At 39.2% G+C, this 25,729-nt stretch overlaps 1 long non-coding RNA gene across 1 annotated transcript; it reads left to right on the plus strand.

Moving 5' to 3' along the window:
* The first annotated feature begins 10,161 nt into the window (after positions 1 to 10,161).
* LOC120386575 lies at positions 10,162 to 25,085 on the plus strand. The gene is made up of 3 exons (XR_005589786.1): positions 10,162 to 10,190; positions 21,906 to 22,009; positions 25,066 to 25,085. It is a non-coding gene; the product is annotated as an uncharacterized LOC120386575 (long non-coding RNA).
* Positions 25,086 to 25,729: the final 644 nt, after the last annotated feature.

Below are 25,729 nucleotides of genomic sequence, written 5' to 3' on the forward strand. Positions count from 1 at the left end.
CTAAAAAGCCTTTGAATGTCAACACACAGGCTTTTGGGAGCTGCTTCTTATTGCTGATTAGGAGACAAGTGAAATGAAAATCCTTGTTTTATTACTATGATGTTTAAAAATATATATGAACTCAGGGGAGGAGTTTTCAGGTAAATATGTTTTCAGCATTTTTCTTACTTTTCTGGCTTTTGAGAATGAAAACTGACAGCAGTATCTTTTCTGCACATGATAATTGCTTACACAGAGTCAGATTCTGTGTGGCCCTTGCGTGAGGGTGCATAAGTAGGGGAAGGACATAAATAGCCTTCAACCTACCTTGCACCATCTGGATGAAGGTCACGCAGAATGGTAGTCCCTGTGCTCAGAGGATTGCATGGACAGCTCCCTTCCTCCTCCTCTGGGAACACAAGGATCCCAAAGGGATGAAAAAGGTGGGGCCATGGCTCTGAACCCTCTTGCATTGGCTGTCAGAGCTAGCCAGACATGCAGGAGGGGAAAATACAGTGGAGTCACACCATAGGCGCATTTAACTTATACAATTTTAACTATATGTGCTCGGCAAAACAAAAACAACAAAAAAAGAGAAAAATAACAATTTAAATACCGTATCTGTAGTGCAGACGATTCTGCCCACCATTCCACTCAATGAGCGTTTGACTATACACAATTTTCGCCTTATGCGCTGACTTCAGAACCTAACCCCGCATAAGATGTGGCTCCCCTGTATGTATACACCATGCACATGTTCAGACAGTTCAAGGAGGCATTTTGCTGAATACTTCCTAGGATTCAGCCTGGGGTAGTCTAGTAGTCTAGTAAGGGGTCTCCACCGCCCCTTACTAGACTGAGGCGAAATGGCGAAGTCTAGCTCAGAGTGAATTAGGCGAGCACCACACTGAAATCAGCAGAAACTGCAGAGAAATCAGAGTAAACTAATGGAGAGAGTGGGAAGAAGAATATAATCTAATTATTGATACCATAAAACAAGCAAATAATTTTTTATCATGTGTCTGAAGTGCAATGCCTTTGGCATTGTATGATAATTAGTCCTAATTTACTACATTGTAAAAAAAAATAGCTTGACTCACATTTTAAAGCTTTAGCATATTTGAGTGTTAGCTGTATTATTTTAATTTTATTCTGCTGGTGACAGACAGATAAAAATACTATAATATGTACCAGGACCCCTTATCCTTAACTGTCCTCCCTCAGACAAAACTCTCATTGAAGGAGTGAGAAACTGAACCGTTGGTGGAAGCATAATTTCAGTATGCCAAAATATAATGGCAAACAAACAGAAGATTACCAGTAATCACAACGCATCCAACTGTGCCATCCGTTATACCCATCCAACTCAATGGGCTATGAAAATCTGGGGATCTGTCTGTACAACATAAGATTTGAAGTCCAAAGTTGGTAGACAATTCAGCTAAATCTGAAAATATGGTGGATGGGATTTTTCAAAAGCACTTAGCATTGGCCTAACTCTTCTTCCATTAAAGTAGATGGAACTGCCATTGATTTCAATGGGAGCAGAATGAGGCCAATGCAGAGTGCTGGGATCCCTGGGGTACAACCTGGAACTGTGGGACTGCTGTGGCCCCTTAACTCTCCAGCCTGGGCTGTCTCTCACAATGCTTTGCTAGTGACAAGCAACAAACCCCTCTGGCTGCTGTGATCACTCAGATAAAAATAATTCAGGGACACACCCAGCTAAATTGCATGAATGCACTCCAAACCACTCATGAATCATACAGAGGAAGATATCAGCAAATCTCTCCAGCCCTAAATCTTGCACCCCTTGTCTTACACTGTGCAAAACCTAATTAATGAACAATGCAAGCTCATTAATTAGTTCATTGCTTCGTCAAAGGGTAGTGGACATGCACAAGCTTTTGTAATCTGAATAGATTCCCCAAGCTCTTTAGACAAACTCACTGGTTAAGATAAAACATTAAAATATGTTTATTAATTACAGAAAGATAGATTTTAAGTGATTATAAGTGGCAGACATAAAGGTTAAAGAGAGTTACCAAAGAAAATAAAAAGTAAACATACATTCTAAATCCTAATTTTTAAGACTAAGCAAGATTTGAATCAAACAGTTTTTCTCACCCCATTGGACATTGGAGGCAGGTTACAATTCCTAATACATAGGCTGAATTTCCTTCTCAGCCTGGGACCAATCTCCTCAGTTCAAAACCTTTGTCTTCTCAGCATTCTTTTTGCCTTCAGAGTAGTGGGGGAGAGGAGAAAGATGGTCTCCTGGTGGCACTGTCCCTCATTTTATACTCTCAATTCATGTCCCAGGAAAGATACTGGCCCAGGCATGTCCTGGTGGGCCTTTCTGGGTCACTGAGTTGAGCAATCCCCATGATGTGGTGCTTGCTCAACTGTATCTTACAGAATTATAAATCTCTTGTTTACAATTCCCCTGCTGGTCAATGGCTCATGATGGTCGCTTACTGCCTGTTTGAGTGCGGGTCACCAACTTTGTTGTCACTGGAGAGCTAGCAGTGGGCATCTCCCAAATTCACCACATATTTCAATAACACCCACATAGCAAAATCTCATAACTTCATACACATTAACAATATACATATTTTGACAGAACAATGAGTTTCAGCAGATCATGACCTTTCGTATGGTATCTTACATGGCATGCTTTTTATGAAACATCACTACCATACACAAATGATAAATATGGGGGTTACCGGGTGCTACTTTGAAGCACAGTGCATCACACTCTCTTAGTATGTAAAATTGCTGTTGAAAGAAAGCACAGAATGGAGGCAAAAGGATTATATGAACAGAACTAAATGAACTGTTGATTTAGGTAGTCATGGTTCCTGGTGAGGTTACAGGATTGTTCTAGCAACAGACCAAAATGCTGTTAAGATGAAAGTGTGCATGTACACACTATCGGATCCTTGATTTGATTGGTTAGTTCTGGTGGGATAAAGTCGTTGCCCCTTTTGGATAATGCTATTCTGAGAAGCACTTGGCAGTTTTCTTACATATAGTGGAGCGTGTTAACCAACATTACTATCACCAACACCACCATATGCTGGGATAAAGGGATTTATCATCAGACCTCTGTGCTTTCTTTTTCTTGACCCTGGAAGATGTTCTCAATAGATCAGACAAAGAGATTACATCACTGTCTCTCAGTCTGCGCTCTGAGCTGTGAAGTGAGCCTAAACTTCCTGCTATAACCTCCTCCCTTGTGTGCCCAGTTTCATCAGTCAACTTATTTCTGTACCTCTTTCCTATCTTTTTGCCTTCTAATAATAAGACTCCAGCTTAGCCAGGCAGGATAGATTTTACCTTGCAGTACTTTCCTGTGACCAGTTTGGCAAGCGGAAAGCAATACTGAGCAGTTTGAGCTGCAATGACAGCTTTGCCTACCACAGATTGGCAAGAAGAAAATCAAAGCAATCCAGCACATCCCTCAGCCCGCGCTGCTTCCCACAGCCCCCATTCGCCTGGGACGGCGAACCGCAGCCAGTGGGAGCCGCGATCGGCCAAACCTGCTGACGTGGGAGGTAAAAAACTGACCTGGCCTGCCAGGATGCTTACCCTGGTGAGCCGCGTGCCAGAGGTTGCTGACCCCTGGGTTAGACAAACACCTATCAGGAATAGTCTTAGTTATTCTTTAGTGCTGCCTCAGGTGCAGGGACTGGACTAGATGACCTATTGAGATCCCTTCCAGTCCTACATTTCTATGATTTTATGATTCAGCACACACAAAGCCCTACCACATAGGTCACTCACAAGAAGCAACCCAAATAGTGAGAAAAAACATCCACCAAGCAATATATTGTATATTCTGTGTTTTGTGAAGAATAAGTAATTGTGATCCAGGCTGCAAATAAGAAATCTCTAGTTCAGTTCAGAGAGAACAGATTTTTATCCTATACTAGGAAATGAGCATGGAGCACATTTAGATCTTTAGGACTTGATTTTCAGACCCTGGTCTCCACTTGTGTGTATGCAACGTTGCATGCACAAACACCTGCCTGTGCATTTTTCCAACCCCCAACTCTTCTGTGGGCAATTGACTGAAGTTGTACGTTTACAAAGCCGTTTTTCTATCAAGGTTTTGCATGTGCTAGTTCTATAACTACTGCTGTTGGAATTTATAAAGTGCATGTACAAACATTAGTGTTGGGAAAATGTGAGGGTGCAAAGTTGTGCACACACAAGTGCATACTAGGCCAAGACCCTGCTCTAAACTATGGCTTTAACACGTAACTACTGAATTCTTCTTTTATTTAACCATGTAACCATGGCATTGTTATGTTGTTAAATAATCTCTAAAATGAAAAATATCTTTACAAAATGAACTGACATCAAATTGGTTCTTGTTTGCTGTGTGTGTCATAATGGCTCATCTCAGAACATATTTACAGTCTCCCAGTTCCTGTTTCTGAAATAAATTTCTCAAGGCTTATTCTGTTTTTGATGTCTTTCCTAAGCTGTTGCAAAATTCAGAATCTCTCTCTTTCTCCTTGCCCTACCTTTCTCCTCTCTCTCTCTCTTGCTCCCTAACAATGTGTCTCTCAATTTGTCAAGGAGCTCTCTCTCTCTATTACTGAGTTTTTCAAACCTTTTCTGATTTTTGGAGACTTAAGAGAAATGCTGAATAGGAAATGAAATACATAATCAAGACAAAGTTTTCACCTTCTTTGTTTCTCTAAGAGACATGAAAAAGATTTTGATGAAGAAAAAAACCCTCAACTCTTCTAGAATGGTCTTTTCTATGTTAATCCACCCATGGGGCATTTTAATATGTAAATCACATTCTCTCAAACACAATGATCTGATGAATTTAAATTCCTCATTTCTTAAAGTGTAATAAATAGCATTTTGCTGTAGGTATTGATGGACTAGGCACTTTGTTCACACATGAAGTTTTAGTTGTGCCAGGCTACATAAGGTGGTAGTATTAAACAATCATTTAAGTGCTGGCAAATATAAATAGTAAGGAGTCCATAGACATGTACATTAACCCCTGCTGACAGCCGAAGATGTACCAAGCCATTTTCATGTCAGCAAACCAGTATCCTCCGGCCTGCCTGAAGAAAATAAACTGCTTACCAAAATATATTCTTATCTCTATAGTGCCCGTGTGCAAAGGCTTCTTGGTATCTAACTAAATACAAATGAAGGCAGACAATGCAATATGGGTGGAAAATAAATAAGCACCAAAGCTGTGACAGAAACTACAAACTTCCCCTCCTCACACACCAGCTCGCCCACATCCCACCTCCAACCATAAATAAAAGCAAACAGCATGAAAATAAAGAGGAAATAAAAATAACTTAAGTGGAAAGATGCTGCAGATATTCTTTGGCATATAGTCAAAGGGACAACATTGCACAGCCCTCAAGTCCTTGCCCTGTCCCCCATCTTTTGGAGATTATGAGTCAGATTTTTTTAAAGGTATAAAACTAACAGATTAATGTACCCATTGGGTGAATGTAATATTGTGCCTTTGAAAATCTGACCATATGTTATGGAAAGGGCAGCAAACCCAACCCAGCCAGTTTCAGCTGAAATGAAGGGGCAAAGGGCAAGAGAGAGCCCCTTAGATTGACTGACCTTATATTGTTTAAGGCTTCAAATACTAAAAAGAAAAGAAAAAGAAAAAAATCCCACCAGACTCAGATCATAGCATGGGATTTATTTTAAAATATATCAAGCACATTTAAAGATCTTGAATAAAGGTCTCTCCTTTTGTACGGCAACCACCCCTTTCATACACCACAATTGACCTACAAAAGATCCTTTAAACAGCTTTAAAAGCCATAACATTTTTTTCTGTTTTCACTCCAGACTCTTAGCGTTTGCCCTATAAATTGATGGAATGATAACTTGCCACTTGCTCTTCTATCTCCCACTCTTCTTTTTGAGACCTAGGTGCACTGACACATCTGCAAGAAGAAACAACTTGTACCTAGACACTTTTGCAGACCAGTTTAAAGATATGTAAGATGGCTTTATATAAAATAGGAGTTTTTATCCAGTCTAAAGCAGGAGGACAGTTATGTTCTTAGGCATTTAAAGAAAAGCTAAAATATCATTATTAAATGGGTGAAAATTGAATCCTTAAGCAACTGAAGAAAAACGTATGATTATTAAACTTGGAATTACTACTTTGATTGTAAGTTCTTTGGAGCAGGGACCATCTTTATGTTATGTGTTTATACAATGACTAGCACAACGGGACACAAATACCTAATTTGCACCCCTAGGTGCCACAATACAAATTGTAAACAATAATTACATTAATGCATAACACTACCAGTTAGAACAGGGGTTGGCAACCTCTGGCATGCAGCTCGCCAGGGTAAGCACCACGGCAGGCCAGGCCAGCTTCAGGAAGCTGAGGCCAGCATATCCCTCAGCCCACGCTACTTCCCGCAGACCCCATTGGCCTGGAGCGGTGAACCATGGCCAGTGGGAGCCGTGATCGGCCGAACCTGCGGACGCGGTAGGTAAACAAACTGGCCTGGCCCGCCAGGGTGCTGACCCTGTCGAGCCGCATGCCAGAGGTTGCCGACCCCTGAATTAGAACATAAGAATGGCCATACTGACTCAGAACAATGGTCCATTCAGCCCAGTATCTTGTCTTTCAAGTGGCCAGTGCCAGATGCTTCAGAGGGAATTAACAGAACTGGGCAATTTATTGAGTGATCCATACCTCGTCATCCAAGAAATAAGGGTATTGTGAAATGCAACTTCAAAATAAATGTTTCTTCTCAGTTTGAACAGATTTAAGGCCCCCTTTCAAGTGTCCATGCAGCTCCAATTGACTTCAAGAGGAGCTACGTATACATGTCCAAGGGCAGCATTTGGCCTTTAGCCTTGAAATTAATGGAAATAAGGAGTACTTCATTCTACACCCTACTCCAGCACCTTATGTGGCAATTCACATAACCACCCTAGGCTAACCATCTGTAAAATGGTAGTAATAATACTTTTCCCAGTTTTGTAAAGTGCATTGAGATTCTTGGATGAAAGATGCTAGGCACATGCAAAGTTGTACTATTTTATAGCTGTTTTAAAATATGTTTTAGTTTTGTTTGGTTTTCATGTTTAATGAAAGACCATTAGGATGAGTGAAGGATGTGATATGACTATTTTAATTGGAGCTTTGTAAAATTACTGCTCAGGTAAAGAATTTCACTGTGAGTCACTTTGTGACTTTTCTGCAAAACCTCCCAGACCCTGTTTTCTTCCCCCAGAAAATTAGAAGAGACCTGAATTTTAATTCAGCTTCCATATGAGTTTTTCATATTTTTCAGCACGTAAGAGGAATTTCCTACTTTTTAATATCTATTACTAAGGCTGCTTTGGACTTGGTTTTAACTGTGCTTGCTCTCCTTCTAAGCCAAATGTACTAGACAGGACACTGAGATTGTCAGAAATTGGTATATATTTTTCATTTTTCTGGCCTGCCAAGCACGTCAGGTCAGATTCTTTTTAGCTCCAAAATTGTTTTCTGATCTTTTATAATAGCATTGCATCGCATTTTGTCTGAGGAAAAGGGAGACTTTAGAAAGGGCATCTGATAGGCCTTGACAGGCACATTTTTAATGGGAAATCTCCCAACTTGTCTGAGTGCCGGAGGCAGTTATCCTTTGACCTTATGCTGCAATACACACCTAAGCACCTATATCGCACTATAATTGTTACAATTGTTATGATATGCTTACATACCATATTCCTTCAAGCTGACAAAAAGTGGCCTTTTTTTAAGTGTTTTAAATCTATCTGGTACATTTTCACATATTAAAAAAATCTACTTTTTTTATAGCATAAATAGATTGTGTACATAGGTTCAATAAATACTGTAAAGCAGAGGGGAAATGAACATGCAAGCCTTACCACTAAAAGAACTATGTGTGCAAACCTTAATCACAATGGTGGCCATTTTTATGTGAGTAACAAACCAGACTACTAGTGTGAGTAAGTGACCTCTGATATAAATAAGGGTCCACAGGTGAGCCAATAACCAATATGTGAAAGGACATAAGTATGATTAGAGCCAAGTTAGAAGAGTTCTATCCTTCTTATCATGGAAGGACAAGTTTTGGTTCCAGGCTGCGGCTCCATCGTTAAGGTAAGTTAAGTTTTCCATTTAAAGCAAGCACTGAACCTCTTTTCTGTATAAAGAGTTCAGCATATCCTCCCCAAAATCACAGCACTTTCTCTGAGTACAGTATGAATCTATATAGGACCACACACTTGATTAGGTATCTGGGGCATTTCTCTGCCAATAATGACCTCTGGGACTTTATTATTTTTTGAAAATCAGTACAACATTTGCTCTGTTCCAGACCTTTTGTAACTCCCCAGATCTCCTTGAATTTTCAAAAGTTATTACCAGTCATTTGCATTAGCTGACTCATTAAATATTCTCAGAGCTGTGTTATTGGGAATTGATAATATTTTATGATCAAATTTCATAAATATTCCCTTGCCTAATTTTCTTTTGTTTAACTTGTCCAACTCTGCTTATATGGCTCTTTGAGTAGATATCACATTTTCACTTGGCTAAATAGTTCTTTTCTGACTTGGCCTTTTTTTTTTTTTTTTTTAAATTGTGAAATGATTTGGATCCATTTGAAAATACTGTATTCAGTAACCTTTTCCCATAGGAGATAACATTCAGTCAGTAATAAAAGAACAATGGCATATCCTCAGCAGAGATCCTAGGCCACAGAATATTTCACCTAACTGTCTACTTTTTGTACACAAAAGAGACAAACAAAATAAGAGACTTTTGGTATTGTACCGCAGCTAGACGAATGCTTTCTTAGACTTGGCACAGCACCACCACTGGGTAACTTTAAGCACAGGAGATGTGCCCAGTGCAATCATATATGTTAAATAAGTACTATTCATTACCTCCCAACAGACAAGGAATTTAAAATCCATCAATTCATTACATGTGAGGCTGATTATGTGATTTACATGTTAAAGTGCCCCTGTAGATTAATTTGCATAGGAAAGACTACTGGGGCACTGAAACAAAGGACTAGTGAGCATGACAAGAGTGCTATTAGCATAGAGAATGCAGAGTCTCCTGTAGCCCATCCTTTCAAACAATTTAAATATATTCCTCAGTCATGAATACATGTGTCTTGATGGGTTTCCCAGCCTCACAAGGGACAGCACAGAAAGACTTCAACTTAAGAACCAGAGGACAGTATGACTCTCTAAGGGGGTAAACAATGGGTGGGCAAGTGGACATTATTTAGGTTTAAGAGTTAGAGGAATTAACAGTCAGGTTCTAACCCCAACTCTATCACACACTGTGTGATGACACCAGAAAAGTCACTTCATAAAGTCACCTCTCTGTTCCATATGAAAAATGAATATAATAATATTGACTTACTTCACCAGGGTGTAGTTAGGTTTCATTAATATTTGTAAAGGGCACTGAAGTCTTTAGATGAAAGGCACCAACTATATTTCTATAGAATTGTTTAGTTCTACAACAAGCTGTTGGGCTATTTGCAAGAATCTCTGGGTGAAAACCATGGCTGGACCTCAGATTTGACAATAGTAAAGATGCCTTTGAGCCTTAACATTTCTGATTCTATAAATGCAAACTACAGTGTTATAAATATAATATTTTTCCATGAGTCCCCAATTTTAGAATTCATGTCTCGTAACCTCTATTTGATTCTGTACTGTGTCTTCCTTTTTTAACTGATTTAGTTATTAGGTACTTTTACTATGTCCCTTTACTCTATGGCAATTTACTAATGTGATATTCTACTAAAATATGCCTACAATGTCCGCTGCAGAGGGACTACAATACCCAGTGTAATAGTTGTACATTCTTTTATATATTTCTTTCTTGTACTGTTCATTCCACAACTCCCTACTCATGCAAATGTATTCTGTTTATTTTATTTGGAACTTATGAAACATCTGGCCTGAAAACACTTTACATCAGGTATTTCAAGTGTTTAAATTTGGAAATTATCTCAAGACCGTCAGTGGAATGAGGAGCACTTTCGTGCACTAGAAAATTCAACTTTGTAAACAGAGTAAATTAAATCTAAACCAGATAACCAAGCCTTTTATCTTAAAAATAGTTTTGTTTTGTTTTCCTGCCTCATAGATGTCCAGTCTTGCCAAGCATGGTGGTGAGTGATGGTGATACCTTACAGCAAGTCTAGGTGAGTTCAGTGTCTTCTTCCTATACATTTATTCCTTTTTGCCTTGACTGCTCTTGAGATTTTAGTATTATGGCATTGACTGCAACTATGTAACACCTTGCTCTCTCTAATATATTATCCAATGATATAAGGACTTAGCACTGTGTAACTTGATGCACATGAGTAGTTCTTCTGAGATCAAGTTTTTTCAGGATCAAGTGTTTATTTCATAAATGATACAAGTATATATATATGATGCAAAAATAAAACAAAAATCAACTGACCCTTGTTTTCTAATGGGCAACACTTGTAGTATATTTGATCAGAGTCTTTTGAACTTTGAAGATGGCATCATCAAATTGGTAAGTGGGATGGAGGAAAAAACTACTATTTATTGAGCTACACTAATTGAATTTAATTGAATTGTTAGCAAAATACTTTTTTATTTAAAAACAATAAAAACCTCTTCTGTATTGCTTTCCCTACATTGTGGACATAAGTTAATTGAGAACATGTTTCTATTAAGGGGACATAGTCACATTGCTAGAGAAAACACGATGAAAATTTAATCAGTATCTGAGATACTCTGACCTTTCAGACTTGCACAGTGTTTATTATTCCTATTTTATTTTGTGTTGAGAAAGTCTCCACATTCATCTGTTTTGCTTTAAATATTTACACTGTGACTTCCATGGGTAGAGCACCAGGTATATTATTTGTGCAGGTGGCTTTCTTTGCCAGTTTTCCCACCTTTTTTGTGGTGCTGTCTCCTCCCACAATTAAAAGTATTTCACTTTTACTATTATTTAATAATGATATATTGTAAATTATATTTAATAATTATTTTATTGTGGTATGAAAAATAATTTACTGTATAGTTATAACATTCTCTTTTTAATGTACTATTGTCACACCTTCCCACTTTTTCACTATACTCCCTCACTTCCCTCTTTCTCAAGAAATAATTATAACTCATTTATACCTTATATTTCCTATTTAATGTATAATCTTTGTTTCAATTGTCTTTCCTGATAATTTATTCTATAGGTAAGAAGTATTTCCATATCTGTGAAAATACATTCTATGAAGTAGAAGTAATTCTATCTCAGTTCCCCATTTACTGCATGTTTGTGGTTGTTAGTTTTTAACCACTTATTAGAATAAAAATGTGTTTCTTTACTGTGATTCTCTCACTCACAACTTTGCATTTCCCTCTCATAATTTAAAAAAAACCCTATTAGACCACGTCAAAGTCTCTCCTTTCCCATTGTGAAAAAAATTAGTTCCCTTAATCTCATAGGTCCTGATCCAAAGCCCATTGAAGTCAGTGGGTTTCTTACTATTGACTTCCGGGGGTATTGCTTCTGGTCCAAAAGAAACATTCTTCAGATCTGGTTGCTCAACAATGCATCCTTTTCACAGCAATAAAATCCTGCCTCTGGTACAGTAGCTAACAGTGAGCATCACATTTGAGGTGGTGCTGATACCTTCCTTATAAAATGAAAAAACAAAGTCATGTAGGATTTTAACTTAATTTGCTCCATCTTATTAAATGTTCTTTTTGACCCCTTTTTAGTTCTGCAGCTGATCAAGGACAGAATGCATGGGGGGAAAAAGCTTTCCCATCAGTTGATCTGAGAGTCTGGTTTCCTTTTCTTTTCACTTGTGGAACTTCCTGGCTTAAGGATAAAATCTGAATAACCCATTTTAGACAGAATAAATATCTAAAGATATTATAGCTAAGGTTCTGTCTGTGCTAAGAGGAGCTGATTGTTTCTGATAGACTCTCTGCTGGGCTCAGATAGTAGACCTGATGTTACAGTCCCAAGACATAGCATTAACCTAGGAAACAAAAGATTTGGCTTTATTTCCATCAATGAGTTTTCCCCTGCCATAATATTTCATTATTTGTTTATGTTAGAGATCTACAACCTTCAACATGCACATACATTTGTGTACAAATATGGTTTCTCTAGCACTCAGCAAGGCGCTTCTGTTCAGCCTTTTCTGTGAATATGCAGGGACAAGCTCTAGCTCAAAAGATGAGAATTAAAATAATGTAGATTTTGTATACTAGCACTAGAGCTGTGGCAGCTCTAAAATACTTCCTACCTGCTTCTGCTTCTCATACAGGATTAAAAACAAACTGCTCCCTGCACTCTGGATTGGATTTAGAAATGCCAGCAGCAGCTAATTATTCTAATCTAAAATTGAAAATGGAAGGGACCTCTTTTAGCTGATTGGTACATAAAGGAATAAAGAGAGTAGCTATCACATCATGAATGGTTTGTTTTTACTTGTTAATGAGTGAGAGTCAGGCACCACCCTGTCCTTACCCATCAAGTGTCAGATTTTTTCCCTGATGCTTTGCAGGTACATAAGAATGGGGAAAGATGCAAGATACCCCGAAACAGGAATGAAGGGGGCAACATCATGGCTTCATGGCCCAGGCACTAGATAGCATAGCTTGCCAAGCCTGCAAGGGCTTAATATGTTACACACCCTGAAGGGGTGAAAAAGTGGGTATACTGTCCTGCTACACCTGTGCTTGTACCTAGCTGGCATATCTGAGCCTTAAGAGAGTCCAATGTGCCATTATGATGACTATTATGTTTTTTCTCCCTCTCTTTTGCTTAAGACTTGCCCACATAGGGACACTCAGGAATGTTAATATGAAGGTGTGAAATCAATATGTATAAATTAAAGGGCAATAAGGTGACCATATTTTGTAAACCAAATCCAGGGACACACAGGGGGTGGGAGCATAGAAAAATAGCCAAGACTGACTATTCTCTTTTTAATGTACTATTGTCACACCTTCCCACTTTTTCACTATACTCCCTCACTTCCCTCTTTCTCAAGAAATAATTATAACTCATTTATACCTTATATTTCCTATTTAATGTATAATCTTTGTTTCAATTGTCTTTCCTGATAATTTATTCTATAGGTAAGAAGTATTTCCGTATCTTAGCATAGCGAGGGAAAAAATAAAAAAGTAAAAATAAAAATTAGTAACTTCTGTTTTAACAGTTGCATATAAACACTACAAATACAAAACAAATATGCATATGATCACACTAAAGACATACACTAAAATGTTATTGGTATAATTCAGAAAAAGACTGACAACTCTGGAAAATGTGTTTATTGGTGACAGGTTTCAGAGGGGTAGCCGAGTCTGTATCAGCAAAAACAGCAAGGTGTCCTTGTGACTAAACCCAGAGAGGGGCCAGAGCAAGAGCTGAAACACATAGGAAGAGTTACTTTTATTTACATCATCTCAACAATATACACTCTACCCTATAAATTTTTTTAAGTGATTTGGGCTAAGTCTCACTAAATGCATGAAAGTTGTGTTTGCCTACCCCTATGGCTTTAGCTATTCTTCTAGAAAAAAAGCTAAAATTAAGTATTATATTTCACAACCCACACACAAAATAAAAACAAAGATAATGGGCTAGATTTTCAAAGTACTTAATAGCCAGCAGGTCTGATTGAGAACAATGCTACTTTGAAAATTTACCCACTTACTTAAATCTCTCAATGGAAGGCATTGGACACATAGCTCTTTTGAAAAACTGGCCCAAAGTTTGTAACTATCATTATGGGTGCTCCACCTGCCTTTACTAGCAGGACCAAGTATTGATTTTGCCTCAGATCCTTGAGTGGCCCCCTCAAGGATTGAACTCACAAACCTTGGTTTAGGAGGCCAATGCACAAACCACTGAGCTATCCCTCCCTGCCATTGCTTCAATCTTCACTCAAAAATTAGCAAAGAATCCTGTGGCACTTTATAGACTAACAGACATCTGTTAGTCTATAAGGTGCCACAGGATTCTTTGCTGCTTTTACAGATCCAGACTAACACGGCTACCCCTCTGATACTTGACACTCAAAAATTGTGACCATGTGCTTAAAACAATTAATATTAACAAAGGGGAAAGAACACAAGTCAGAATAAGGAAATAACAGGTAAAAGAATATTTAGATAAGTTAAATGTGCTCAAGCTGGCAGGACCTGATGAACTTCACCCTAGGGTATTTAACTAACTAGTGAAAGCAAACATAGTACCTGTCTTCAAATAGGAGAAAAAGGAGGAACAAGGGAATAATAGACCAGTCAGCCTAACTTCAATATCCAGAGAAATACTGGAACAAATTATTAAACAATCAGTTTGTAAGCACCTACGGATAATAGAGTTATAAGGAATAGCCAACATGGATTTGTCAAGAACAAAGCATGCCAAACCAATCTAATTTCCCGTTTTTGACAAGGTGACCAGCCTAGTGGACTGGGGGGGGGGGGTTTAAGTAAGGCTTTTGACACAATCTGATCTGACATTCTCGTAAACAAAGTAGGGAAATATGGTTTAGATTAAATTACTATAAAATGGGTGCACATCCATTTGAATGACCATTCTCAGAGTGGTTATTAATGGCTCACACTCAAACTGAGAGGATGTATCAAGTGCCGTCCCACAGGGGTCCATTCTGGGTCCAGTACTATTCAGAGTTTTAACTAATGACTTGGACGACAAGGCAGAGAGTATTCTTATCAAATGTGCAGATGACACCAAACTGGACAGGATTGCAAGCACTTTGGAGGGCGAGATTAGAATTCAGAATGATCTTGATAAATTGAAAAATTGGTCTGAAATCAGCTATATGAAATTCAATAAATACAAGAAAAAGCCACATGTACAAACACAAAATGGGAATAATTGGCTAGGCAGCAGTACTGCAGAAAAGGATCTGGGGGCTATAATAGATCATAAATTGAACGTGAGCCAACAGTGGTGCTATTGTGAAAAAAGCAAATGAAACATCCTAGAATGACAACAGAAGTGTCATATGGAAGACATGGGAGGTAATTGTTCACTCTACTCGGCACTGATGAGGCCTCAGCTAGGAGTACTGTCTTCAGTTTTGGGTACCACAGTCTAAGAAAGATGTGAACAAATTGTGGAAAGTTCAGAGGAGAGCAACAAAAATTAAAAGAGGTTCAGAAAACATGATCTGTGAGAAAAGGTTGAATGATGTAGGCATGTTTGGTCTTGAGAAATGAATGCTGAGCATGGACAAAACAATCTTCAAATATGCAAACATTGTTATAAAGAAGATGTTGATTAATTGTCCACAGAAGGTATGGCAAGAAGTAATCAACTTACTTTGCAGGAAGGGAGATTTAGGTTAGATATGAGGAAAAAAAATTCTAAGTATAAAAGGATAGTTAAGCACTGGAATAGGTTGTTGAGATTCCTAGACCTTTTCCACTCCACATATCCAGAATACCTTTTCCAGTTCCAAGGGAACATTTCATCCAGTTCTCTGGGATGGAAAAAAAACAAAAACAAAAAAACCAAAAAACCCTCAGTTTGACGTCAGCTGGTCAGTCAGGTTACTTTATTAGGCATGTAACAGCTTTTTGCCCATGCAAGGCCCAGACGCATAGGTTTAGTTACAGTATGATACCACAGTTTCAATTCATGTCACACACCACACATCATTCCTAGCTACTAACATCTATACTTCTTACATGTAAAGAGCAATCACTTTGCAGACTGCATAGAGACCAATTGCTTTGCAGATTATGTCAGGCAAGCGTATCGGTTCAGGGTGTTTTTGCCTCCTTTGTTTACTGTAACCATACCCACAAGAGTTAGTTCTGCCCCCCTTATTTACTATAAACATATCCATAAAAGTTAGTTGTTTCAGCAATTACTTGGTCAGGCTTGATCAGCAGTTACTTGTTCAGGCATGTCTTGTCTTAATTTTGGTCTGCTCATGTCAGCTAAGCCAACTCTACACAGGTTACCTAGGGAGGTTGTGGAATCCTGTCACCTGGTTTTTAAGAACAGGTTAGACTAACACCTGTCTAGATATACTTAACCCTGCCTCAGCATGGGAGAATGAACTAGATCAGGGATCGGCAACCTCTGGCACGCGGCTCGCCAGGGTGCTTACCCTGGCGGGCCGGGCCAGTTTGTTTACCTGCCGTGTCGTAAGGTTCGGCCGATCATGGTTCCCACTGGCCGCGGTTTGCCATCCCAGGCCAATGGGAGTGGTGGGAAGCCATAGCCAGCACATCCCTAACCTGACCCACACCACTTCTCGCCACTCCCATTAGCCTGGGACGGCGAACTGTGGCCAGTGGGAGCCGCAATCGGCCGAACCTGCCAACACGGCAGGTAAACAAACTGGCCTGGCCCGGCCCGCCAGGATGCTTACCATGGCAAGCCGTGCCCCAGAGGTTGCCAAACCCTGGACTAGATGATGTCTTAAGGTCCCTTACAGCCCTACATTTCTATGATTCTGTTAACTAAGGGTCAGTTAAATGGTCAAAGGCTTGTTGCTGCAGCAGCTACAATATAGCTACATTAATCCCATAATTAGCTCTCCAACCCCCACTCTTTACCTGAGTGTCATGCTCTTTAAAGTAGACCCATTATAATTAACAGAAACATCATGATATCCATTATATGCTGTCTCTCAAGGTAGATTCTGGTGTTTTTCTTTACCTAGATGTACAATCCCAAAATCCCAAAATGGTGCTGGAGAGTTGCATGCAAGATTATATTTGGCCCTATAGAAATGATGTCATTTGTTCTTCAAGGCTCTCACAGCAATGGAAAAACAGTAAAATCAATAATAAAAATGGAAAGCTTTAAGAGCAATAATACTGAAGCAAAACTCTAAAAATCTCCATTAGTTCTTTTTAGTGTACAACACAAAAATCAGCATCAATAGGGAGCTGTCAAGCAAAAGAACTTCTGAAGAGGAATATGGTATTGCTATTGACTGCCAACCTACAAAACCAGCGGTGAATTGTATTGTTATGCAAGGAGGCCACATAACCATTTTTGAGAGACATTTTCTCCTGTTTTGATTTATTTTATGAGTAACATTTTAATCGGTATGTTTTATTTTCTAATTTAATGAAAAACATACGCATCTCCACTTCTGCATCCTAAGGCTTTGGTTTTTATATTCTAAATCTGCTGGGATGTTCACAGAACAGTAACCTTTTTGGGAGGAGGGGAAGGGTGAAAAGGAGAGATTCTCTCAGCTAAATTAATTAACACAATAAAGAATGGTCTCTTTTGTATAATGGGGCAGATTAAGAGATCACTCTTCTTTATCCTTTTTACTAAACATTCTTTGGCAAGCCTCAGTTATATGGGGGAACATTATGAAAGTAGGCATGAAAATGGGGACATATTGACAACTTTTTCCTTAAAGACAGAAGCACAACAAAATTTACATGCTCCAAGCACAGATCCCTCAAGTGCTCAACCAGGGACTTATTTTGTTTCCCCTTTTACTAGCTCCTTATGGGTACTTTATGGACCAGTTGTCTCATCTCAAGTGTCTGATCCGGAGACATTAATTAATTTTAGATGCACCTTTTATCCTTTGGCTGCAAAGGCAGTATTCAGTATTTGTTTTGGTTGCCATGGAGATAATTGACTTCCTGCAGCAGTAGAAGCCTTGTTTGGGGTATTAAAAGGGGTTTGGGTCCAGGGATTCTTTAATTTTCATGCAGTGAGAAAAGTCATTTCATCAACAAAACCTTTATAAATTTCTCTCCCTCATAATTCAAGTCACTCTTTATAATCTTGTGAATGTTCTGTTTATTTTTCCTCTGCTTCTCTGTTGTAGCTTAACCCACGTGCTCCTCAGTACTGACTCAAACCGGAGCCGGGGGCATATAGTCTATTTATTATGGTGTTGCATGTTGGTCAGACACAAGCTCCCAACTGAATATTATCCGATAGAACAGCATAAGAAACAAAGATAATAAAAAGTTGCTTTTAAAAAGTGTTATCCTTCTGGAAGCAGCACTGGTGGGAGTTCATCAAAAGGAGATAGGGGTTTCAAAGAAACAATTCTGTAGTCAGCCTCTCTGTAACCAACTAAGGTCCCCAAAACTCCTTAACTTTGGCCAGATTATAGTGCATGGTACCTCCTCTCCCACATAACTAATCAGAGGTGGGGTCACTTAGAATTGCAGTCCCTAAATTCAGAGATTGCCATTTCTAGCAACCCAAAGCGGGGAAAGAGAAAGGAGCAAGAAAGAGGTAGGGTGCTGTCCCCTTCAATGGCTAGCACAGCTATCAGTCAAAGGGGAGCAGACACTACACCCTGTAAAAGGGTGTAGCTATGTGTGTGCTCCCTGCACACCTTGGAACTCCAATGGACCTGCATGTCTTTTAAATCCCTCCAGTGGAATGGTGCAGCTATGCTCTCTCCTCAGTGCAGGGCTACATCTAAAGAGTCAATAAAGCCTCCAGGCAAAAATTCCATTGACAATGAGAATTTTAAAAAGGATTTGCCCTGTTTCCAAATTAATAAATGTTAAGAGTTTAAACACAGGAGGGATTATAAATAAAATCTACATCAATCACATCATTAGCTCCCCACCCTCCAGCCCCCTCGTCCTATGCTAGGAGTTATGCCTTTAAAACAGACCCATTAAAATTAACAAAAACATCCCTCGTCTGTTGTCTCTCAAGGCATCTTATCGTGGTTCTCTTTACTTAGATGTGCAATCCCAAAATGGCACTAGGGAATTACATGCAAGATTATATTTTGCCCCCACAGAAATGATATTTGTTCTTCAAGCCTCTCATAGCAAAGGAAAAAAATATTAAAATCAATAATAAAAATGGAAATCTTTAAGAGCAAGTAATACTGAAGCAAAACTCTAAAATCTCCCTTAGTTCTTTTAAGTGTACAACACAAAATCAATTTGCAATGACCCTGAGAGTCAGCCATTCTCGCCCCTGTGACAGCAAAAGAAAAAAGGGAGAGAAACAAATTAAAGTAGTACATAAAAATCTTTTTTGCTTTCCAAAGTCTTTAGAGTGCTTTTGAGCAAGGAGAGCATTTAAAGCAAGCTTTTGAATTGTTATCAATATCATCTTCCAACGTGTGTGTGTGTGCGTGCGTGCGCACCTTTCGCCTTCTGGTATATCTGCCAGTTCTCTCCTGCTCTGTCTTTTTCCCCTATCACATAATGATTGTACTTCAGATAGGTAGCAATGCAGTTAGCTGTTTCCCTACTCCTGTGTTTGCATCCTCCCCATCCTGTTCTTATGTATTTATTAAGATCCTTTTTCTACATATATCAAGATGTAGATCTGAATATTTTATGCCAGACGAACAAACTGCACCTTAAGCAACCAAAAAGGCAATTTAAGCTACAGCAAACCCAAGAAGGGTTACTTTATAGAAGATATTTCACAGTTTTCTGGACTAATATTGTGTGCAGCTGGAATTACCATTAATCCTTTTCCCTAAATAAAGTGAACTGAGACTTCTGGTTTTCTATGGTGAGTTGTAAAATTGCACAAATATGGAACTTCTAATATCATATTTTCTAGAAAACAGCCTACAAAAGATAAACATGTGGGGAGCAGCAAAGAAACTATGGAAACATTTAATTTTGTTTTAATAAAATAAAGAATGAAATATGTATTCTTTAGCACCTGTGCAAATATACTCACAATAAATGGTTTTTAATGCATTATACTTCCTACCCTCCTCCCTTCCCTCCTCCTCCTTTATGCTGCATTTTGAAATGGTGAATAGAAAAATCCTATTTTCATATTATAAGGTCAAGTTACATCAAGGTCTTTCTGTTAAAAAAACATCTTCAGCATCTTACTAGAATGTTAATATATTGAAAGCCTCTGAGACCCAATATTGTGATCTTTCGTGATGATTTACTATAGATAAAACTGATGTGCAGCTCCAGTAGCTCTTTAATACACAGGATTTTGCTAAGTAGCACAAAGATTTTCAAGCTAAAGTCACCATATGAAAAGATTCAATCTAATGTCACGGAGTTTGGAGACCTGCATTTTAAAAAAATCTAGCATGCACACAGTGTTAAAATATAATATCAACTCGTTCTGACACAGATATGGCAAGTTTGAACTTTTGGCATCTTAAGGCTACAATACAAATGTTATGGTTGCAAATAAGGTACCCAATAAAAGAAATTACTAAAGCCACTTCTCTTTGACCGTCTTCCTCATCCCACCCACTTTGTAGTTATTCATCTTCTATTCCAGATTGTCGTCAAACTGCAAGCAGAATTCCAATAATGATATGGGATCCCCATATTTTTGGCCGGATACAATATGTGCATAATTTCTGCAGTGCAAAATGAAATTCTCTTTCCAACAACATAAAGTTTAAATCTGGCAAGGGACTAAGCTAGCAGCAGCAGATGTTTGAGATCCTGAGTTCCCCGTGTTGAAGGTTAATAAGTACAGGTGGTAAATACTTACAAAAGCAACAAACAAGCAGCGATAGAAAACTGAACATTTCTACTTGTTTTACAGTATTTTCAAACACTGAAAGATTATGCAGAAATGCATCCTTCAGTAGTCTGACATTTAATAATTCTGCCTCTAACATACTCCTAGGGAAACCCCTTAATAGTTTTCTTGTAAATGGTGGTGTTACTACTTTGTAGATTTTTAGAAATTCATTTATTATTTATTTATTAATTTAATCTATAAATAGAAAGATTTATTTTAAAGCAGCAGATAGTCATCTAAGCACCAGTCTTCCAAACACTTACACATGTGACTATGCATAACCATTCACAGCACTAGGAACTTAAGGTACATTTCAACTCCTATTGGAATCAATGAAAACTTTCATTGGCTTCAATGGGTGTTGGATAAGACCCTCTAGTACTGTCTCACAAATTACTTTTAATACCACTACTTCTTTCTATTCCCCCCTCAGAGACAAAGTTAAGAATCAACATGGTGGGAACAGAATTCGAGTATATGCCTGCACTTTTGTATTGCAATTCTAATGCTCAGTGTTCAACAATTTTTAAGTCGCTTCCTAATGTATATTTTTCCGATACAGAATACAGAAATTATGCTTCCTTGGCTTCCTTCTACTACCACCAAATAACATGAACACAAGGCCCAGGATAGACAATTTTCAGTCCTACACCAGTCACAGGTTTAAGGTCCAATATCTTTCTACTAATCCAGGCTACAAATGGGAGCTGTATACCATTGGGAAGGGTCTCAGCTTCTAATAATGGAAGATCAGGAGACATCAGGCCATCATGAGACATGACATTATTATGTATGGAAAAGCTATTGTACAGAAGGTAATTTTTAGAGGTTTCTAACATTTATTAGCTATCATTTTTCTCTCCCTCTGAAACCTGTAGTGCTGGACTCATAGTAACAAAGACAACCTTGCCTTAAATGTTGAGAGATATGAAAATAGTAAGAATAAAAAATGCTCTACAATATTTCTAAAATATTTTTTCTGTCAAATACATGACATGAACAAAACATATTAGAGTGGCATAAAGGATTTAGTGGTAATGATATGGCATGACATGCATAACACATTTGCACTCATAAATGTTGCAGAAACCCAAATTCATGATTGAAACTATATGATCATGTAATAAATGTCTGGGCCAGATCCTCAGCTGATAAAAATTGGTGTAGTTCCACTGAAGTCAATGGAGCTACAACAACTCATACCAATGGAGGATCTGATTCGATCTCTATAAATTAGATTTAAAATAAAAAAAACTGTTAAAAGAACGTTCAGTTTGCAAAGTCAAATCACTCAGAAGTTAGCATATGACAGAAGTAAGGATGTCTGTGGAATATTAATTCATCCCCCTTATGTGTATATGTTACTAGTCTTTAATTACAGGATCCAATTTTTTTCCCCCCACAGGACTGTTACCTTTGCCAGTGCACAGGCCAAAGAGTGCTCACTAGGTTTGGAGGCAATAGAACAATTCCCATTGACTTTGTGGACACTGGATCAGGCCCATATGGGTAGCTATTGAACATTTCTTTGTATCCTAATCATTGAATGCGTGGATATTTACTACACATCATCATTACTTTCTTCTTGGGCTTGCCACAAACATGAAGAAATATAGCGTCGCAACACAGCCTGGGGTAAATTAGTGTTATCATCTCCATTGTATAGCAGGGGCACTGAGGCACAGAGGGCTAGATTCACAGAGGGTACTTGGATGTTTCAAAGGTTAACCTGTAGGTGTCCTGCTGTCCAGTGAAAGTCACCATCCCGAGTTAGGTGTCCAGGCTCCCCATGCATCATATGGAGCAAGTCAGAAATGGATCCCTAGAAGCCAGGAAGCTGAGCAGAGAGCCATCTAAACCCACCCAAGTAAGGACCAAGCCTCATTCCTCACCCAGGCCAAACTCTCAGTGAAGTCAGTAGGAGCTCAGCTTATCTAAGGAATATATTGAAAGGCCCTCAGGCGAGCAACAATAGAAGGAAAGGAACAGACCACTCATGGGATACATAGGGATGGGAGGGGATTATCTGCTGCCCTTCTGCAATATCCCCTTGTTAGTAGCATGTCTTCTGCATAGCCATTAAAAACATTTGGTTCATAAAGGTCATTCACCCTGCAAACAATTTAGGGTTAATGTACTCTCTGCAGCTCAAGCTGTTCATGAGATTACCACTAAATATAACATCTGTATATTTTACAGCAGAACAATTAGCTTATATTCCTGATAAAAATAAATCACAAGAAAGAGAATCTTTTAGAAGAGCACTGTTAAATTGTATATGCATATTTTATATACGTTTTTTACAAAATGTTAGCCATCTATGATGTCCAGAATATTTGGAATCATGTCTGTGTCTCTATTTCCTCCTCTGTAAAATGAGGAGAATAATGGTGACCAATCTCACAGGAGCATTGTGAGGACTCACTAGTTAATACTTATGCAGTGTTTTTAAGAAGGTGCTATATAACTGCTAAATTATATTATTTTATTGCAGTATATACAAAGAACAAGAAAAAATTCACAAAAAAGTCTTAAATATAATTCCATAGAGAGTACTTGTTGTCCTTATTCATTTTAACCATATGTACTGATCGCTTGGTATTGAAATAAACAGTATAACCATACTGATGATTTATTGCTTGGATTTAATTAATGTCAATGGAGTGCCATTTGCTGCATAAAACAAAAACATGGGCCAAGTCTTGTTCTGATTGCACAAATCAGACTTAAAATTAGATTAACCAGTTATTTGGAGGGCCTCCTGGATGCATTGTTTCTGCACCATTTTCCCCTAGAGTAGGGAACTTGGTTTGGAACAGAAGGACTGACCAGAACATGTTCACATTACAACAATACCCAGTTCTAGGAAAAGCTTCTTTGTCTTAAGAATGGCCATATCAGGTCAGACCAAAGGTACATCTAGCCCAGTATCCTGTCTTCCAACAGTGGCCACACATAAAACTGAAAATATTTCTGAAGCTGTTCTAAGTAAATTAAAGTCAGGACTGGCCCAAAGCTTGACAGCATTTACACACACACACACACACACACACACACCCCTGAGACAAGGATCTGGCCCACAACTTTACCATGAAGTGCTAAGAGGCTAAAAGACTGACCATGCTCAGACAAAAACCCTTTGAAAAACAGCTAAACAGGGCTATTTTGCAATACTTAATTTGTGCCAGGGCTTGCACCTCTAGACTTGGCAGTTCATAGCTGCAGCACCTGTGGACTTGCCACATCAGTTATGAAAGTAAAAAAATTGCTTGAGCCCTGGGACCTCTCATTACAAATTAAGCACTGCTGTTTTGGTTTTTTTGGGTGGTATAATAAGGTTAATGTAACATTCCTTAGTCACATTCACATACAGACCCCATAGTTAATAGTGGGGATTAACTTCAGACCTTCAGCCCAAAAGCACAAGCCCTCTGCACTTGAGCAATGAACAACTCATTTAGCTGTAAGATAACAACAGACTACTTAGTCCCTTAGACCAACCACTAGAGAGAGACATGATCACACACAAAGCCAGTGTACATCAGCATTTTGGCGACTTGTGGAAGTAGTAAGTTTTCAAGAGGTTTTTTGGGTTTTGTTTTGGGTTTTTCTGGATGAAGAGGGCTAGAAGACACCTCTGACCCTAAGCAGAACAGAGGTTTTGAACAGAGATAGAAATGATCTAAAGGTCAGTTTAAAAATATCAGGACGATGAAAGAAACATCTGCATGTGGGAAAGGCACCACCCTGGCCACCATGCTGGGGATTAACCAGGGACTTCCAGATCCAAAAGCATGAGTTACACCACCTTGAGTCAAAGCTCTTTAACTAGAGCAATACCAGACTCATATCCTCTTACTTACCAATGAATACTTACCAATGAATTTCATGTGACATCAACCCTAAGAAGACCTCATTTCCACAGAAGGCCACTATCTAACCACAGTTGGTATTTAGAATAGACCAAAAGAAGTTAAAGAATTTAGCTTATTCTAGGAAGCTCTAACCAATAGCATAGACATGATTCAAAACAGTTATCTTAGACAACACATAAAGGTGCTTTAGCATCACATGGTGAACTCCAGAGTAACACATATCACCATATATTTGCATCGCCCAGTAGAAATAACAGTATTCTATAAGACCTGTTAAATTGATTACAGGTCTCAAACATGAGTATAAACCCTGCCCCTGTAGCCTCAGCAGTTCTTGGTGGCTAAGGCTAAGTATCCAGAGGGTCCTGCAGAAGCAGAGGATGGAGGCAGTATACAAAAGATGCCTCATCCCATTCACTCAGATTGGCCTGCCTAGGAAGGGGGTGGGGGATGATGGAAATGCAGCATGGGTTAGCAAGGAACACCCAGGGTACAGGATTAGTCACCCACACATCTGTACTTGTTTTCTGTCACCCTCTGAAAGCTGTATGATCCAGAAACCATTTGTACAACAATAACTTTGTTGGTGCTACTCATGAATAATATTACATATTATTGTGTTCCAGTAGTTGTCACTCATTAACTATGTACCTATGCTCACATATGTACAACTATCTCTCTTTTTCATAGTCTCCAGTAACATCCTACACAGAACCCATAATGTTCTCTGGAGCAGCAGCAGCTGGTTATGACAGCAGCAGAAGTGAGTAGTAGTTGCAGATGATGTAAAAAACCTACTCGGTGCAGGGGAGAGGGGTTGGATTTGAGGCAGAGGACAGGAGCAGAACCATCAGGGAGGAATGAGAGGTAGGGGTTAAGGAAAGGGTACTGTGGAATGCAACAGATATTTTGAGAGGGTAGCAGATGAGCATGGGAAAGGGCACTACAGTGTTCTTCAGGAAAGGTCCCACATTGATTCTGAGCCTGGGGAACCATTGATTCTTCACTGTAGCTGACCATATCTCAGATATACAGGAGAGTGGCGGCCACAGGGATCGTCTTGTGACTCCTTGCCCACTTGGCCCCGGTCAGCATTAGAACAGCCGTCAGGGCCGGCTCTAGACCCCAGCACGCCAAGCGCGCGCTTGGGGCGGCATGCCGCCGGGAGGGCGGCAGGCGGCTCCGGTGGACCTGCCGCAGGCATGCCTGCGGAGGGTCCTCTGGTCCCGCGGCTTGGGTGGACCTCCCGCAGGCGTGCCTGCGGATGCTCCACCAGAGCCGCGGGACCAGTGGACCCTCCGCAGGCACATCTGCAGGAGGTCCACCAGAGACGTGGGACTGGCGACCGCCAGAG

The sequence above is a fragment of the Mauremys reevesii genome, linkage group 1, assembly GCF_016161935.1.
Source record: "Mauremys reevesii isolate NIE-2019 linkage group 1, ASM1616193v1, whole genome shotgun sequence".
Taxonomy (NCBI): domain Eukaryota; kingdom Metazoa; phylum Chordata; order Testudines; family Geoemydidae; genus Mauremys; species Mauremys reevesii.